General features: G+C 36.9%; 1 protein-coding gene across 14 annotated transcripts in view; it reads left to right on the top strand.

The window, feature by feature from the left end:
* Positions 1 to 19,786, top strand: part of TJP1 (tight junction protein 1) — a 199,370-nt gene that overhangs the window by 46,204 nt on the left and 133,380 nt on the right. The window contains exon 1 of one of the 14 annotated variants that reach the window (XM_049813298.1): positions 3,381 to 3,456. The exons of the other annotated variants lie outside the window; for them this stretch is intronic. The gene's annotated coding sequence lies outside the window, so the exon portion shown is untranslated. Of the gene's footprint in view, positions 1 to 3,380; positions 3,457 to 19,786 lie in introns of those variants that run through there. 14 annotated transcript variants of the gene reach the window in all.

Genomic DNA, 19,786 nt, shown 5'->3' with positions numbered 1-19,786 from the left:
GTGATTTTGTTGTACTAGGCATTGTGCAAACACAAAATGTTTACTCTCAAGGACCTTACATTCTATTTATAACAATAGGTAGATGTGACTAACCTTTGATTCTTAGCTGCATATGGCTCTCAAGCTGTTCAAGTGCTGCACCAGTGCTAGGGCTTCTGAAGGTCGCATTGGGATGCAGCTGCATTTTGGGTCTGCCCTATGTGATAGAGCACTGGGGGGCTGCTGGGAAGTTTTCCTCATTTGTGTGTAAACTGCCTTTGGAGTCTATATGACAGGTCTGAGGTGTATGAATGGATCTTGTGGTTTCTGACCACGTGACAGATTTTGTATGTGGCTCATAGCATTGCAAACATTGACCACCCCTACAATGCGCAGATGCGGAGAAATTGTTCCCTTCTTTCCCTGCAAGACAGTGATGATGTTTTGTGGGAATGATAGCAAGGGAGACTGAAAGCATTTATAAGGAGCTTGTCTTACAAACTTTGAGGGTGGTGGAATGTCTAAACTATCATCTTTTTCATTTTTAGTATTGTAACTCTTTGATGGGACTTGAGACAATACTAAAATCAGCATCTTGAAATCTGTCCTTTGTTTAAAGGGATATGGACATAATGCTTTCCTGCTGAAATCAGCCCTTGTGGAAGAAGGAGCTCTCCTCGGAAATCAGAGCACTGCAGTCATTTACAATATGAACAAGTCCAGTTCTGCATGTTTTCTGGAGGCAGCTGGTTCTAGCCTGCTCTCAATAAACATGCACACAGCAAGTTTTCAGTTAACCTACAGTCATAGCAAGGCAGATAATCTCCAGTGTACTTCCACTTGCATCAGGGTGGAATTCCAAGGAATAATTTTGCAAAATGTTATAGAAATGCTGAGTCTTCCCTCCCCCTGCCCTTTTCCATTCTTCTCTAGTCTTACCTTTTTCAGATATGTGGTTTTGTCTTTTCTCAGCATGTACTGACAATGAAGTGAATTTGGCTAGAATGGCTGTGTACTACTGCTTTAGAGGTCAGTGGCTGTCAGCGTGCAAAATAAAAAAGTAACACAGTAGAGTCAGAGATTACCCACAAGAGGAGAAAAGAGAGACAATTAAGTACAAAGGACAGTCTGAATAAACCACTGTGGAATGCATGACAAAATGGAAGAGGCAACAAAGGAAGAGATAATCAGAAAGTGAGAATTAGCTAATGCATGATTGCCTTTTCTTATATAGGGGGTGCACATGTTCACCTATAAGGTTAATTTTCAGTACATTGTAGTAAGTATTATGGCATTTTAGGATTATGATATCTTGTATGCTTCCTTGCAGAGGAGATGTAGGAACTCTGTATTTCTCTGTGCTTGCCTGCTCTCATTAGCAGGATGGAATGATTGACCTCGCATGCTCTCTGTGGGGATATGTGTGTGCCCAGCATGCTCTATGCGCAAGGAGGTGCATGTGCACCAGAGTGCTCTGAGAGCAGCTGTGAGTGAGTGTCTGTACATTATTTTGCTGCAGTTGTTGTTACTAGGCGTTTCACCTGCTTAATAATTTGTAATGAAGTTGCAAGGCTGTTTAGCAGCTTTAGTGATTAACTTCAATGAAAGGATGTTTGTGATGACATCCTTATTTCACTTCCCTGGTCTCTTTGGTAAATTTTTAAAGTATATGGCAGGCTGCAGAATCAATTTGTTGTTTGAAATGTCCTTACCAGTACATTTGGTAATTGTTGCTGTGATTAGCCCCGCTTGCCCCTGTGAAAAAATCTAGTGATCAAAACAGGATACTGTACTGTTCTGCTTAACTAGTTTGTAGAACATATTGCTGAGCAAGGCAATCTAGTCTGTACTGAAGAGCATGGTTTTATTGAAGTTTCTATTTTATTTAATCTAACCAAAACTCATCTTCCCTTTAAATCATCTTATAAGTGGCCTCTGAGGTGGTAGATATTCTCTAGTTTGACAACCCACCCTCCAAAAATTGTTCTGCTTTTATACTTCAATTTGTCTTGACTTTTCCTGCTGAGTGTTTTAATTTTAATATGTGTCCGTACAACTAGTAAAATGGTAAATGAATAATAACACAAATGATACATATCAGAGTTATTTCTTTGGACGGACACATAAGAACACTGACATGCCTTAAAAAGTCCTGCAGGTATTTTGGTCATATCTGTAGATGTGGAAGGAAAAATTCATTAGCACAGCTGGAGTCTTGTGGATGCCCTTAATTTGTTACTGTTCAGAGAAGTGTGGTTGTTACGCAGCTGTTTCCAAGAATTAAATCCTCTATAGTAGCTTAGGCTTGCTTCACAATATTGTTGTTGTACTGTGACTCATTTATTACAACAATAATTTCATCTATTGATGGATATGTGAACACAGCACTGACCTTATACACAGCAAAGCCAGTTTGTTTTACCAAAGATAGTTTAAATTATTTTAAAAAAGTTTTACTTAACCAATTAACACATTTTACAGTTAATTAAATGAAAGTACTTTACATCTGTCTTGTATTTCATTGGTTGAGTACATAGAAAACAATGTAGAAAAATACATATGACTGGTTTTAACATATAGTTAATATTTTTAAACAGAGAGAAAAAATTAAAAAAAAAAAATTGGAACAACTTTTGAAATATAATACTAATGGAAAAAAAAACCTACTGGCTTTTGATCCAAGATTACAACTCCACCGGGAAAGAGGTGTGTATTTTCAGCATTGTTTGTTCTGTCATCTTGCCTTTTATTTGCTTTTTATTTAAAAACAAACCTGAAGTTTTATGTAAGAACTATTCTAAATGTCGAGGCAAATTATTAAGTCTCAGGCATAGTACTAGGTGACGCTTATGCAGCCTTAAGATTAACTTAAGGATGTTAACCATAAATGAACAAGTAATTTCATTTGCTAAATTTTAAATTGTGATTAATCTTGATTTGTGTTTCTGAATTGATTCAGCACTCCAGTTTAAATCCACCAAGGATATTAACTCCATAATAGTCATTATACTAGGAACTGGATTGACGCTTTATTTTAATTAGAATTGTATTTTTGAGTGAGTACATTTTTTTAGGTTATCTTTATTTCTTCTCAGAATGGCATTATGGCAGATGGAGCTGTACTGAAATACTCTTTGGCATTTGTTAGAGTAATACCTGGTTGATTGCTTCAACACCATGATACTTTGCATACGATTGTGACTTCTCGGGTCTCTTGTTTCTTAAGAAAACCTTGAAAGATACATAGGCCACTGTGTAGTTTGTCTTTAAATTATGTAATATCAAATCCCTTTTGTGTGGTTGTATAGGATGCTACTGTAATGTATTCACCCTCAATATTACCATGCACGTGCCATTACCTTCCAGTGAACTGAAGCCCCGAGCAGGATGAAGGTCCAATTGTTTGTCCTTCAACTAGCCCAGGAATCCAGGGAAGCAGAGAGGTGATTGAGAATAACCACCATCTCTGTTTTTGAGGTACCTTTGTGAGCTCCTTTGAATGTCTTGATTTCTCAACTGGATTCTGTATGCATCCATCCACATGATGATCAATGTCATATTAAAGTAATTTGATGGGATGACTCAGGGAAAAGAATAACATTTATATAAGTATAAGCTTCTTTAGGTAAATGCTAATCTAATTTTTTTTTTCTGAAAATCAGTGTTTCTTGATCTAGATTAGATACATTAACATTTTGTTAGGTGTTACATATTTATGTAGTAAATAATGTTTCTGTCCAAAAGAATTTTATGTGAATCTGAACTGTTTTTTAGTCTAAGTGCATTTATCTTTCATTCCAGAAATTCTGCCCTGATTTATTTTTCGAGTAGAAGTTAAGAGTATATTGCTCAATCTATTTTCCTGTTATTGATAGATTTTATTTGTTTGACCTTTCTCCACTGTTGTGCTCAGAGAGGCAGACTGGTTATATATGAGGAAACAAAGACTGCAACAATTTCTGTTGCAGGCTCTCAGCCTTGTGCTTAAAAATAGCAAATAAAAGGAGTGTCAGTATCAATGGCTTTTCAAATATATGACTAGAATGTATATGCCGAGAATTCTAGTAGCATGTCTGTTTTAATATTTGTATTTGGTTGTTGGTTTTGGGGTTTTTTCTTGTTTTTTTTTCTGTTATTTTGCCAATTTTTTTGGCCTTACCAGAACTGTTTCCCCTTGGAAAGTAGAATTTGTGAGTGATGAATTCTAATGGTCTTTAAAATTTGGTTTTTGTTATTAAAAAAAGTATGCGTTGTCTCTGTTCACAAAAATGGCTTGGAATTTTCTGTCATGAAATATATGTCTAAATATGGGCACCATTGGCCAGTCTGCAAAATTATAATAATTTCATGGAAATAATAATGATCCCATAATGCAAGTACAGTCAGCCTCAGAATGCAGTGTTAGGTGGGGGCAGAAAATTTTCTTGCTACTTTTTCCATCAAAAAAATTGAAATGTTTCCCATGACCTTCAGGCACTTAGTTTCTGTTACTGTCTCAGAAACAAGATCCCTTGGTCTGTGCCTGGCAGTGCTGCAGGAGCCCTTCTGGTTAAGGATGGGAATATTAGTATTTCCCACACACTTAGAACTTGTCTGTGCACTGAAGTGAACAGAAGAATATTTTCTTCCTGAAATACGGGAATTGATCTATGTGAAAAATCAGAGTATCTTCATAACTTATGCACAAAGACAGTAACCATAGTTATAATAAAGGTCTTCAGGTTTTCAAGAGTTTTTAAGCAAGGAGCCTTTCACTAAGCGGGATTCTCTTAAAGTGCCCATCTGTTGGTATTCTCACCAAGCAGCATTTCTGTCAGACAGGCCAGCTTGGTATGGAGGTACTTTTGGAGTTTTCCAGAGGAACAGGTACAGACTTATTTGTAAACAATGCGGACAGATCGTCTGCAAATGTTGCAGTCATACTCAGTCTTGTTTTGATAAGCCCGAAGATGCACTTAGTCAAATACTAAGTGAGAAGCTGAGAGGCAAGCTGGGCAAGATCTTGAAATGCATTTGGCCTCATTAGAAGGTCTTTGAATTTTTTTTTTCTTAAGTTACAATAGAAGAAATATTAATCAAAGTATTCCATAACTGTGACTTAGGTGCTTCACTCAGAATTACTACCAGAACAGTCTCAAAGAGGGTATTTCACAGCACTGGCTTTTATTTTTTTCTTTACACTTTGGAGAAGGTCTTTTCAGTTACACAGAGAGATGAGAAGATAGTGTGAGTTCCTAAACAGCTGCAGAATACCTCTTTTTAAACTCAGCCATGCTCAAGGTTATCTGCCACTGATGCTGTTGTACATATCTGTCTATATAAATTATATAAAAATATAAATATAAATGTATTATATATATACACGTATGCACGTTGCATTTAATATACAAAATTTTAATGGTTAAGGTCACTTTTTGTCAGCACGTTTTCTACGTAAATTTGACTAAACTCTGCCTGTCAAATTATACTGCCTCTGCCAGTAGCAAGCATCTCCAAGAGCAGGGCCTGACCCTAAACAGGCAGTCCTTTAACAACAGTTGTAGAATGTCACTGTCACTCTGTTAAGGTCTGCTTTTACCAACTTTTTTCTTAGCTCTCTAGAAGTCCCGGTGGGTGCTCAGGAATGTGTCACTTATCACTCAAGTAAAATACTGCTTTTTTTAAACATTCTTCACCATTCCAAATAATTCTCCATCTAGCCCTTTCCCCATCTTTGTTGTCCGAACAGCTGAGGAGTGTGCCCAGACAGGGAACAAAGGAATTTGCGTTTAGCAGATGGTTTATTTTAAGACGATGCGCCAGTACTAATGTAGAAGAATTGACAGGATACTCTCAGCAGTCAAAAAAGATTTTGAAATATGGGCTGTAGCACAAGGTTTTGCTGCAGTCGCTGGAAAAGTATTAAAAAGAAACAATATGTTGTTAAAATAATGGAAATATAATTCTATGCATTGAAAGTTGAAAACAAAGTACATTCTATCCAACACATAAGTCTTCAACCTAAATGCAGACTAAAATAAAAAAGATTGATTGTAAGCACCTTGGAATTCAGATTGCATGAATTTGCAAAAATGTCGTAGCAAAATTTGAGGAGAATGTTGGGTTTTTTTTAGTCCGAATAAATTTTCTATTTTGAAGTCTGGAGCTGTGAATGCAAAACAAATTGTTTATAAGCTGCACTTAGACTGAAAAAGAGAGTTAGAATGCGTTAATGGCATAGGACAGTTAGCGTGGGCTGGCTCATCATTCTTGCAGTACCAAAGACACTTTGAGTTTGCAGAGATTCTGGTTTCTTTTGGCACAGATGTCCTTTTTGTCCTCTGGCATAGTTTTCCTTGATTTTTCAAAGAAATATTGGATGTTTTTTGCCCATCTATATCTAAGAAGAGCAGCTTGCTTCTCCCACTGGTATAATATGCCTTTGCTTATTGCTCTGCAGTATTCCGTGAGGGAGCTTACAGGACTGGATAACCTCTAAAGAGCAGCTGCCTTCGGATATTTGGCACTGTTATTAGCAATATACTATTGGGATCGCAGGCTCCTGTAATAAATTTAGCAATCTTGGCTGCACTATCGTTATACTTATCTAGCACCCCTCAGAGCTAGAGAATTTGAAAAGTACATATCCTGTTCTCACTGTGGTGAATGCCACTGCATGAATAGGAAGCAAATAATAAGTGTATTTTTATGAAGATTTGACATTTAACTTTTGATATGTACTGACTTCCTCCAGCTGTTTGCTGTGTTGCAGCCCAGGGGAAGGGGGCTGAAAGGTTGTTAATGACAAAAAAGGGCCAAGGAGAAGATACACTCTTGGAGCTGCCCAAATGTTCAGAAACCAGAGTGCTTTCTGCACTTGCTCTGAAAGTAAGTTAGGAATAGACAATACTCAGAACTGAGAGATGCTTTTCAGTGAGGTTTCCTGCAGTTCTTTAGATAAAGGGAAAATAGTAAAGTCATATACTCCAGTGTAACATGGAGATCATACAGCATAACCTAACTACAAACACAGTTAATTTTCTCCCCTTCTTAGGAAGCCACTGTGTCTTATTCTTTGGCCTGTCTCTGATGAATGTATAATATGACAATTGTGAATTCCTGTATGTCAAAGTTGGATGCTGCCTGAAGTGCCCAGGCAGTACTTCAGCTGCACTTTTTTAGGCATATTTTTTACATGTGGACAGTAAAACACTGCTTTGTGAAATCACGGTTCATTTACTCTAATAAGATAGAGATGTGAGCTCCTGAATGAAAAATCCCTCAACAGCTCCATGAAAGCTTTTCACAATTTATGACTGGATATGCAGTCTATATTATTTTATTCTTAAACATGTGATCCCTGTGAAACATGATTGACAAAATTAACCAAGTTCGACTGACTTTGTTGTCTACCAGTGTTTGCATAACCAGAGAAATACATGCCTTTTCTTTCTCTATCTAGAAGGTAGTGTAGGTATGGCCTAAATCAAGCTTTTTCATCTTGCACCACCTTAGTCAAGATTTTTCCAGTAAAGCATATGCAGTATTTTCTCTATGTTCACTGGCAACAGTTTTGGACAGTATAACAAAATAGGTTTGGATGCCTGGATGATTACTACTGAATCAAGTACTCGCAAAGCAATAGCAATCCAGGGATGCAAGCACCTAGAGATGACCTGCCTTCATTTCTTCACTTCGTAGCGATTCTTTTTTATGTTCACAGGCAAACTAGAATGAGTTCAGACACATGCCCAGAAATGTGATGCATCAATCCAAAAGTTTTGCAGTCAGTACTATGTAGTCTCATATTTGCATTATTAATCTCCTCTGAAGTATCCGTTTCATGGATTTAGGTCTGCTGCTGTACATTCTGTGAGGGAATCTTGGGGCTTTAAGATGGGTGCACAAAGAAATACAATTTGGGATGGAAAACAGTTTTTTAGAACAGGTGCAAAACCAGGAAGATAATGGATGAGTCAGGAGAATTTGTTGGACTCGATCCCAAACAACTAAAACTTCCTGACAGGAGCTTCATTTTTTCTTCTACTACTGCAAACTTTTCCATTTAAGATAGTACTTAGAATGGTGCCTGCACTCTGTGGAGTGCTCACAAAAGTGGTAAAGCAAAATTTGCAGTGTTATACATCTTCTGCTGATACATACACACTGGTATGGGCAGCAATTGCAAGTGTAAATTATCAGGAAAGCATTATAAGTAGCTCCCTGCCAGCTGAAATCTTTCTTATAAACTTCCAGATTCTGTTGATAATCTGGGATTTTCAGTAGGGAGATTGTGTTTTTTTCAGACCATACCTTTGAAAAGGATCTTCGATAAATTGATGGGACTAACATACTATGCAGGTTTGGGATGAGGCATTAGATGTCCTTGACTAGATCATACTTTATGACTTCCAAAAAGACTAGCTGAAGATCTGCAGTTGTATTTTGTGCCTTAATGATTTTCCTCATTTGGGGGTTGCAGTGGGTTTTACATTAACGTTTACACAGTTTGTTTTCTGTTTCTTGTTTTCATCTTCAGCTTTTGTGGTTCTTTCTATTATGGTAGTACTTAAAGCACCTTGTTAGCATCACAGTCCCACTGTACCAGATGTTCTACAAACATAGAAGAAGATTCAATTCTCTAAGCATCAAATATGTTAAAAAAACACTAGTGCAGATATATCAATTAAAATTAATAAGGTACAGATAGCTTATCACCATAGTGTTAGTTTGGGTTCCCCTATTATCTGAAGCAAGGCACTTCATGTAACTCTTTGTTTGTTCTTCTACCTCTTCACTTTCACGCAAACATCTTAAAAAATTAAGTATTCAGCAAATTGAGCTGGATTTGTCCTGAAAACACTTTTTGTCAGGGCCTGTAGTTACTCTGGCATTAAAACATGGACACCTGTACTGCCTCTTCTGTGGCTACTCTAATTCAAAGTGAAGGAGATGCTCAGTATCTCGTCAATGGGCAAAACCATGTGTAAGGATATTAGAATGAAGCTCATTGAAATGAGGGATCGTTGGCAGACTAGAATAAGCAGGATAAATGTGGGATTGAACAAAACAAATGTGCTGTAGGGGAACACATGGGAGGAAACTCAGCCAGTGTGTTTTCACCCAAAGGACATCCTCTGGAATGTTTGTTTAAAGGCCGTATGTTCTTAGTAGAAATATCATTGAGGAAACACTTTGAGTGAAGTAAAGTACATTTGAGAGGAAGAGGAATGAAAGTAATAGCTCTTTTAAAAAATACTTGCTTTCTGAAAAAAAGAAAAATTTTGAGAATATTAGCTGTCAGCATTTTGTTTATGGTTCATAATGTGATATTAGAGGAGAGAGCATTCTATTTTAAGATTATTGCGGAAATCCTGTCTCAGACAAACACTGTGTTCACTTGTAATGGTGCAGAGAAAGCAAACAAATTTCAGCAGAATGTCTGAGAAAAGAAGTCGCCACTTCTTTAATGCAACTGTTCCTGTTTTCTGGAGTGCAAAGAAGTGTTCTCAGACAGTTCCTTGCTGATGAGGAACAAGATGACCAAGAGAAGAATGAGACCCATTAATTGGTAGCTTTTATGCATCCAGACTAGTGAATGAGAGTGATCTTGCTGGTGCTGTAGGGTGCCACCTAATGAAAGATGACTGCATCTAAAGATTACCTCCAGAGATGCTCAACATTAATAAGAGGGGAAAATCATTCTTGTACCAGAGAAGTTTCTGGGGCATTTCTGATTGAAGAGGTGCTAAGGTGAGGAGGTGCGAAGGAATACAGAGAAAAATACTAACATATATGTTGGAATTCTACCAAAGTTTACCTAGCATTGAGAGAAATGTGCTACGTAAACTGTCCTGTAGGCTAAAGTCAGAAGTGGGCGGTAATTACCTTGCTACTTAAGAGCAGAAGCCTGAAGAAGTACGAAAATTGCAGAGTGTCCAGTCTAGTCAAGATTCCTGTGTGTATGCCACCTTTCCTGCAGATTAATTAGATTATTTTTAATTGTACTGAGAAGGGAAAATAATCTTTGCCTTATCGCATATATAAAAATGATAAGATGAGTGCAGGGATGTGTACCTAATTGAAGGGGCTTTTAACCAGCTGGAATGGAATGTAAAAACTAACAAAAGCTTCCTCTGTTAACACAATGCATTTTCATAGTCGTTGTGGAAAAACGACCAGTAGGGTGCATAGTTGGGCTGCACAGTGGTATGGTGTTGCCATTTACTATAGTTTTAGTCCAACCTGTTTGATGTATGTGGTGTGGGGTTTTTAAGTTCTTCCTGTGGAAGATTTTTATTGATCCCCTCCCTCATATCTGTGGGAACAGCTTTAGAACTTGGTTGTAGCATATACCAAAAGCTCAAATAAGAAAGGACAAAAAAATTGTTAGACCTGAAAAAATGTGAAAGAAACTCAAACCCTATGCCTTTTAAGTCAGTTATGACTCACAGTTTTGACTGACTGAATTTGGCAACATTTGTGCTATTTTGGGTATATTTGTGGAAGCCCACAATAGTGGGTTTTGTCATCCTTTCTATTCAATAATTCAACACAGATTTTAGTCTTTTAAATCATTAGAGTCCTTTTGAGATCTTTTCAGGAGTGGGAGCTAGCTTTGAATTACTTGAAAAGTATTATTAAATAGATTATGTAAAGAAAGTGTGATCTCCTTTTGGAGGTTTTCTATCCTTTAATCAGGGGCAGAAAGCCTGGGAGCAGGGCCAAAAGTAAGGAGTTGGCAGGGACTGTGCCTCCTATAGAAGAGGGAGGGGAATTTGGAGTCTAAGCCTGGGCAGACAAGGGGATGGAGGAGAATAAGCCAAAAAGAGGGTGTGCAGCTTTGAGGAGAAGGGGCAGAAGCAGTGGGAAGCAAGGCATACTGACAGCAGCTGCTTGACCAAACCAGACTGTACTATCTCTATCACAGCTGGAGTCAACCTGCATGTGGTCTCAAAGTTGCAGTCACCTGCCCTTGTCCTGCCTTTAGGGACAGCGCTCTGCAGAGCTGTGTCCCCACATCATCATCTTTCTTCTGCCCCCTCCATAGTAGGACCCTTGGGAGAGGGTGGTGGGCGCACAGCTGTCACCCTCAGCACTGGTGCTGGGAAGAGCCTGTTGCAAGCCTCTGACAGACCCTCTCTGCACTGCTCTGGGCCCTTTATGAAACATAAGGGGCTGGAAGAAATTGAGGATTTCAGCCTTGTTTTGAGTGAAGAAGAATCATCTAATCTAGCTGCTAGGACGAGTCAGCAGAAATAACTAAATATGTGCAAGATTTTAAGTGTTTGATATGAGGGTGAATCAGCTGCAAAGCTTGGCAGGGTCCAAGTACCTGAACCCCAGTAAACTGCATTTTTATTAAATTAGAGTAAATTACAGAAATTAAGGATTGACAAAGGTTTTAGAGAAATTATTCTGACACTCAAAGGTTGGACAACCATCTAAACCTGCTTTCTACTCTTTGATTAAACTAATTAAAATGCATTTGAATATAAGGTAAATTAATCTTTAAAGAAGATATTAAAGCATTATACAGTAATATTGTCTTATGTCAATGAAAATTTATGAAATCAGATTATGTCAAATAAAAAACTCCAGGGGGTTGTTCTTTTTGTTTTGTTTGTTTTTTTAATATCAGAGCTCAGATGGTTCAGATAGTTCAAGAGCTAAAGAGTAGCGTTGAAAGGCTATCAAAGGTAAGGTAGTGTTAAACTCCTATAGATTGCTTCTCAGAGTTGTGTAGCTTTTCTCCAAAAACTAGCCACTGAAATTTAGTTAGAGGTAAAGCTGATTGAATATTGGCAGATCAGTACCAGAAGTAATACAGCTGCAGTTTTTTCAAGTACAGGTGATCTGTCCTGAGCCAGTCTCTTGGCATGAAGGTAAAGACTTTAAACACAATGCACAATTTTCTCCTTTTTGAAACATTTTTCTTTATTTATCCTGTAAATGTGCTAGATTAATTTTCAGTAAACAATTCCTTCATGACCTATAGGGACAGCTTCTGCAACTTGCTCATTCACACTTTGCTTAGTTATGATTTTCAGTTTATACAATTAATCAAACTAATGAACTTGCAAAGCAAGTAATTAATATTATGTTGTAATTAAGCCCTCTTGACTTTGCTTTTCGACCTTTTTGGATGTTTGAGTATTTTTTCTTCAAAAAGCATGTAAGAAAATTCTATAACTGCTTTTGGAGAGCCGTCCCAAGTTTACTGTCCTGCTAAGGACCATCCATATCAATCCATGAGGGATCATGTCAAGTATGTTGCAGAGCGTATCACATCTGTTGTGCTTTCACAACCTCCCACTGAAGGCAGTTGGTTGAGTCACACCCTGTGATGCTATACTAGTGAGTGGTTTATACACTAGACTGCATTTACTTGCTTCTTTTTTCCTTCCTTTTTTTTTTAACCATTCCACATTTCCAGAGTAATCTCATTACACTTTTAGTGACAAGAGAAACTTCAGAACTTTTGACAATTCCTTCACTGTGCAGCTTTGACAACTAGAATGCAGTGTGTAAATTAGGCTGGCCATCTTTTCACAACTGTGTGTAGGCTAAATTTAAGTGTGGTGTCAGTGGTATTACTATGTCAGTTTGAATGCAAGGAAGAAATGAAGTTTTAAGCAGGAAAAGCAGCTAGAAGAATTGATGAGAGAAACTATATCTTATCTGATACCACATGTAACTTTGCAGACTTACCTGCCAGTGTGAGGCAATTTAACATTAAATAATGTATACAGACCTCATAAATACAGCTTAATGCTGAACCCTATTAAAAAAGTTTTTGAAAAGAATGCTTTTACCACAAATGAATGCCTATGTGCATGATAGGAAATGTATTGTATCACAAATAATCTACTCGCAGAAAAGAAGTAGCATCTGAGAAGTGAATAGAATTTGTTAGTATGTGGTCAAACATTTTTATAAAAAAGTAGGAATATTTTCATGGGGAAGCCTACTAGAGTTTTCTTAGTAAGGGCCCCTTGTTTTTCTTCTCTTGTACCGCTGCATTTTCTCCCATTCTCCAAATCTTGTGCTAATTAGCCTCCTACCTGCTTTTTCCTAATGCCAATTCTCACTGTCTCACACCATGTTCAGTGCTTGAATCCCCTTCCTTCTGTCTTATGCTGGCTGAAATCCATCTCTCTGCATGCTAAATATGTTAATTAATTTTCTCATACACTGGACTGATATATAAACTTGTTTTATCTAATCACACATATTGGTCATGTAGTTTCTTACAGAATACAGATACTTTCATATATGTTCTGTAATAAGACAGGAAAATTATCAGTCCATATCTCCAAATATATACTTCTCCATCATCCCTATAAACTGAAAGTATCAGTCAACCAGAACTGTATCATGAAGCAGTCCATCTCTGGTTGAATCTCTGCTTTCCCTGTTTATTTTCAATGCAGTCACAATCTTCTCATTGAAAATGGAGGAGCATGCAGGGAAGGGAAAGCTGTAATGATAGTGAGCAATGTGATAATATTGTAAGTTAGAACTGCTCTACTACAAAGTACGTTGCAGTACAGAACAGTAGAAAGAATTTGTACAGAATGCTACATTGTGCTTTTGGGGTTACAATGTCAATGTAAGGGACCATTAGCAAATGACCACTTTGCCACTAGGGAAGGGTATAATCTCTGCTTTTATATACTGTTAAATACTCTTATTTACATAGTCTTAGTATTGCTGAGGGTAGCAAATGACAACAAACATACTGGTTACACTAGCACAACTTCCTGTCTGTGAGAATGGCAAGAACCAGATGCTGGAGATGTTTCAAGTAAGCATAGGTATAAAAATCTTTCCCCTGAATAACTCCATGTTGCTTTTATTTCAAAAGAAATTAGTTTAGGCCTTAAGCCAAAGTTTTAATATCCTTTTCAAAACTGTTGACGATGTTTGTGTATTCTTGAGATGCAAATATCTCGTCTCTGTTGCATAAACAGAGAAGTGACAGTTTCTGCCCTGAAAACTTCCTCTGGCAATGAGTTCCGTAGTTTAACCAAGTTTAAAAAAAATGTTGTTCTTTTTATGATTGGGTTTTTTTGTTTTTTTTTTATTACTGGCTTTAGAAAGTTCAGATATTAATTTATTAAATCTTCTTTCTGGTAATCTGAGACAAAAATCTAATCTCTGTACCCATCGTGAGAACATACCAGTTTGTCCAGTTGCAATCTTTTCTTTCTTCATAAAAGAGATTTTTTCTTTGCAGTCTTGTATCTTTCTTCTGGTCCTGCAGTTCCCTTTTTAGAAGGAATGACACACAAATGTAGAATTCAGGTGAAGACCCGTTATTGATTCCTTGAGGAAATTATAGTGTTTTCAGTGCTATTCTCCATTCAGTTCCCTGTGTATCTTAACATTGTGTTACCCTTTTTTGGCATAATGATCAGATGTTTCTGCTGAGCGTTCTACAGTTAAATCAATCATCACAAAATGTATTTGGTTTGATACAATTAATTTAGAACTCTTGTAATTTTATTTTTTATTTGTTTTAGTTTGCGTTACTCATATTTTTGAGCATTAAGTTATATTTGTCTTTATGTTGCCTGTTCAGCTTGATTGTTTAGTATTTCTGAAACTTCTCATGGCATTTTTGGTTCTGACTTGTCAGTTGTTTTATGTCATCCGCATATATATTTTTAATTTGCTACTCATTATTGCTCCTAGGAGATCTACTAACAAGTATGGAGCAATTCATTGCCATAGTGAAAAATCAACCATTTATTTTTATTCTTTACTTTATAGGCAGGTTTTGACCCAATATGATAAATTTATATTGGGCCAAAATGTGCATCACACATTAAGGGTGAGTATTTAGCAAGAGATCTAAAACGTTCCTATGCTACCTCAGCACAAGAAGATACTTCTGTGAAAAGCACAGGATTTACAAGAAGTTTTAATTATCTTGCCTAGCTTCGAGTTTTTTTCATGTTTTAAATGATTCCGTTGTATAAGTCATTCAATATGCCAAGGAACAATATATTGCAGTATTTTTTTTTGTTTGTTTGTACACAGCAAACCTGTAAGCCTGTGAATGTGCTTTACAAACATAGGTGCATCCACAACCAAAGTTCCAGACCTTTCCATCACATTGATTTTAGTTCAGCTGCTTTGCTACTTACCTCCTTGCTTCAACAGAAAGGAAACTGCAAATAATAAAAATGCAGAATGAAATGGGAAAAAAACCCCCATTAATTGAATGGAAATCCTTTAGTTCAATTTCGTCAATGCATACTTCTAATCTTACTTTGCTATTTTTGTCTTTTTATTGCCATATAGTGTTCAGACCTCATTAGTGCTATCTTGCTTCACTTTTAATAGCTTTTCTTTAAATCCATTAATACTCTAAATGGGATTAGTCTTTCTGATGTCCAAGAATCAGAAGGGAATCCTCAGAGGCGGATTGTTACAATTTAAGTTCAGAGTATTGCTCTCACTAGTACAAAATTTGAATTCTTGGTAATCATACCTCCCTCACAGATGTGAACAGAAGTGTCTGTTGAAAAGATCTGGCGTAGAGGTTAGAGAGCAGAGATTTAAGCTTTTATGCATCCTCCCTTTTTTGTCCTTGTCCTTTGGAGCATGCTTTTGTGGGGGTGTGTTCTCAGGCATTTATAAAAGAGAACACTGTAGGGTAACTGTATGGGTAACTAGATTTTCACAGATTTTTTTAGGGTATGCCACATCTGCAGGCACAGCTCAGGATTTAAGGTGCAGAGTGCTACTATTTGGTTTGGTGGGAGAAATGTGGTATAGCCACAGTAAAGGTTCTTTTACCCTGAGTAGGTTCACAGATTTGCTGGTGCTTTCAAGTAGATCTGGCTGGAAACCTCTATTTATTCTGAATGTATCTTTGATACGATCATAAAAGTAATAAGAAGATTGTCAGCTATTGTTTTAAATGGTTGGGTTACAGGAAATCCTTGAAACACCCTACATTTTTAAAGATTCATGTTTTAATTGGGCCAGTTGGCTTTGCTTTCACCAACTTTTTGCCGTGTGACAAGCAGCTGATAGTAGGACTGGGAAAGACCAGCAAATTTAGAAACACAAAGCTGCTGACTTGCAGTTACTGTTTACCAGCAAGCAGGAAGGGGTTTATCTCATTACTTTTCCTTTGAGGTTTAAGCCCAGCCCACACACATACCAGAATATTTAAATATGTATAGAAACTGTTTTCAAACCCTTTTGAATCAAGTTTTTTCTTACCCCAGCTGGCTTCATTTCTGTATCTTGGCCTCTGTTGGGTTCCTGTGTTGAACTTGTAATTCTTTCATTAGTGCTTCTTTAGGGAAGACTACAAAATCTGCTGACAAAGAGTTTTGTCAATTGTATGAGTAAATCTTCTTTAAATGTTAAATTATGTTCCAGGTACATTATTCTTAGTATCACTTCAAGCCTTAAGTTCACCTTGTATGCTGGAATGCATCAGAATGTTGTATAGCATGAATCATGAAAAAACCTGCATACTGTCTTTGAAAAAATTATTTATACTGTATCTCTTACTCTGAACTGTAGATCTGAGAATGTTTTAAACAAGGTTGTATTGTCTAAAACCATTAGTGAAAGAAAACCAGGGACCTGGAACTAGAAGATGAGTAATCTCTGTGACAAATAATTAAGAGAAACTTCTGAATATTCTCTGGAAATTTTTTAACTTTTGCCTTTTATCTCCAAAGAATCTAAGATTCCTGAAAAAACTAGTCATTTCACCAAATAGATGTAGTCATTTTGGGTTTTGAGCCAAATCTGCTGCCTCTAGATTGAGAGTTATGCAACTGACTGGTGAAATTTCTTTGACTAATTCTTTCTTATAAAGAGTGGAAGGTGCGATAATAATTCAGTTTGGAACAGAAGCGTGCTCAGGGCTAAGCATGTAGGTAGCTCACTGAGGTGTGAGGTACCATTACAGATAAATACCATTGTCTTTGGAATCTTCTGTTTCAGAAAACAAAGTGTTTTCTTTCTTCACATTGAATTCTGTTTGATGTTTAGGAGTGTAAAGATCTCTGTGATGTTTTGTATAGAAGACAGAATGTGTAACATCATATGGTGATGAGAATATAATAGTTACATAAGGAGTCTTTCTACACTGATACATATTACCAAAATTGTTAACATTAAAGCTTAAATATTTGGGTTTGTTACTCATTTTTATACAACACTCCATGGACACTGCAGGGGTACCTTCCTGGTACGTTTAGAGAACTGAAAGGAAGGGCAGCTTTAAAAATAGGAGGATGGGAGTACAGCTGGGTTGGATGGTGACCAAGCATCTCAGAAGCCCTTTAGTGACTCACTGTCACAGCTGTCTCGGCACTCTGATTCCCAAGCAGCCGCTCTCCAGGACAGCCACACTGCTGACCCTGTGATGTATCAGAGCTGACTCGAGCTGCTTCAGGGCTATATGTAGCTCAAGAGCCTCATGTTGGTCCCTCTGCCATGTTCAAGTTTGTTATGTCTTGTGGTTGTTGGATGTTATTCCACTATGGTATGTAGGTATTACAAGGCAAAAAGCATATCCCTGTGATAGTCCCTGCGTAAGAATTCATACAGGTATGAAATATAGATGCTTCACGTTTTTCGGAAAATTTCTTCATGCGTCACTTCGATTCTACAACAAAACTTGCTTTCTGAAGTTCAGCTTCAGTTCTTAGTAGGCATTGAGCTTTTAGTGATGAATACTGATTAACGTGACTGACTTCCTGTGCAATTTGTTTCCAAACCAATTTTTTGAATTGGAATTTAATTTTTTGTGTCTCTGCTATGTGTAAGGTATTAGACCTTTACGGTTTTTATTTTATATCATATTACACCTTTTTTCTTCCACTATAACAGAAGAATCGATGTGAAAGCATGAATCTCATATTCCTTGTTCCTCCGTTTAGTGCTTTGATTACGTCATAGATTTTTAGCATGTACAGAAGACACAAGCACCAAATACTTTTCTGACTGTGAATGTCTTTTTGCCTACTGCCATCACAATTGCCTCATGTGCACTTTTTTAGTTGATGCTGATTCTTACTGACCTTAATCCCTCTTCTGAAGAGAAATGCCTGTCGAACCTTGTAATACTGTCAAAAAGCATGAAGTTCAGAGAATCATAGTCTAGTGATGGAAAAGTCCTGTTAGGTCATCCAGTCCATCTCTTGCCAGCACACGATTCTCCACAGGGATACTCTCTAATGCTCTGCCTGCTCGAGAATGGTCTGTAGTTCTTCAGCTGGAAACCCAGAGACTGATCCATTGTACATATAGAAGTCCCGTTGCAACGTTTCTCCTCTGTATTTGCTTAAACTTTGACCTGGAGACCATTCAGGTAATAACCAGTTGTCGATCCAGGGCATCTCTACATGTGTATGTGGCTGTGGTGTATCATATCCAAAAGGCATGAATGAATACTGGCAAAATAACAAAATATTACCAATGTCTAAAGGGACACATGACTGAGCAGACCAGCATCCTATTTCTGCGCCAGCATGCAATTCTTGCCAAGAAGCTGAGTATCGGTGACTGTAAGGGTCTGTAAGGAACAGTCTATCAGACCTCTCTGGAAGATTTCTAAACTGTACAGCCAGTCATTGTCTGTTTAGTTTGTAAACTGTATGTTGTAACTGTATACTAGCCAGTCATGTTGCAAGCTGTAAGAACAGTGGCTGCCTTGAATTACGATGCATAAAATTAATCCTTAAAATAACTGTCTTTTCACATGTAGGGAAAAGCTTTAAAGGGATACCTACAGGGTAATTTTTTTTTTCCTGTAGAGGTTTCATTTAACTAAGTACAATATAGGAAAACTAGTGCTTAAAAGCTTAGAATTTATGATAGAACATATAATGTGGCTTTCTAAAATCGTGTTTAGTCTCAAGGTGTGCATTTTCCTGTTACAAAAAAATGCTAAATTTTAATATTTTTGTACTAGATATTCTAAAAGTGAAAATAAAAAGTTCATGAACTTAAAAGTTAGTTTAATTGTGCCAAAGGGAAAAATAGACAGCTTTGAAACTTTTTTTTTCTCCAAACATCTTCTGAGAAGACTATGTCTATCTCACTTTGTATCATCAAACTATAATCTTTTGATGAGAACTACCTCTTATTAGGTGCTTCAGGACTGAATTCCTTCAGTTGCTGAACACCAATCAGGATAGCTCATAAACAGATTGTAAAAGGGTGATTCATACTGAAGATAAATTTTAAACTCTTTGTAAGGAAATGCTGGGGTAGATAAAACTGTGGAAAATACCTCTTTTCATATTTTTGTAGATACATAGTGAAATCTATGTATGCAGTCCTCTTGTGAATTATTGGATGTATTGTGCTATGTGAAGTATCAGTTCTATGATTATATCAATATGACAGGTTCTACTCACAAAGTCCTTAATAAAATTGATAATTGAAATTGAAATATGAAATCCTGTATGGGGAAAAGTATCATGACATGCAGAGCTAAGAGCAGAATTGAGGCTAAGAGATTGTCTTGCAGATGTAAACTGCTATATCGTAAGAAGTATGGAAATCTATGTAGTTGCAGAAATCTGATTTTTCTTAAAATATTAACTTTATATCATTCTCAGTAGCAGACGAAGAAAGATTAGGTGAAAAAATACACTTCACTTTGAGCAGTCATCATTGTTAAAGAAAATTTCTTTTTTTTTCCCAGCTTAGGATTTGAATTTACTCTCCATGTGGAAAATGGTAAAAATAGATAGGGTTTTGAAAACTCAAGTCCTTAGTTTATTATGTACTCTTAAAACTTTGAGAGCAAAGTAGTTACTTGAAACAAAAATGTCATGTAATT

Source organism: Accipiter gentilis, chromosome 10, assembly GCF_929443795.1.
Source record: "Accipiter gentilis chromosome 10, bAccGen1.1, whole genome shotgun sequence".
NCBI classification, from domain to species: domain Eukaryota; kingdom Metazoa; phylum Chordata; class Aves; order Accipitriformes; family Accipitridae; genus Astur; species Astur gentilis.
This window is presented reverse-complemented; position numbering and strand designations above follow the sequence as displayed.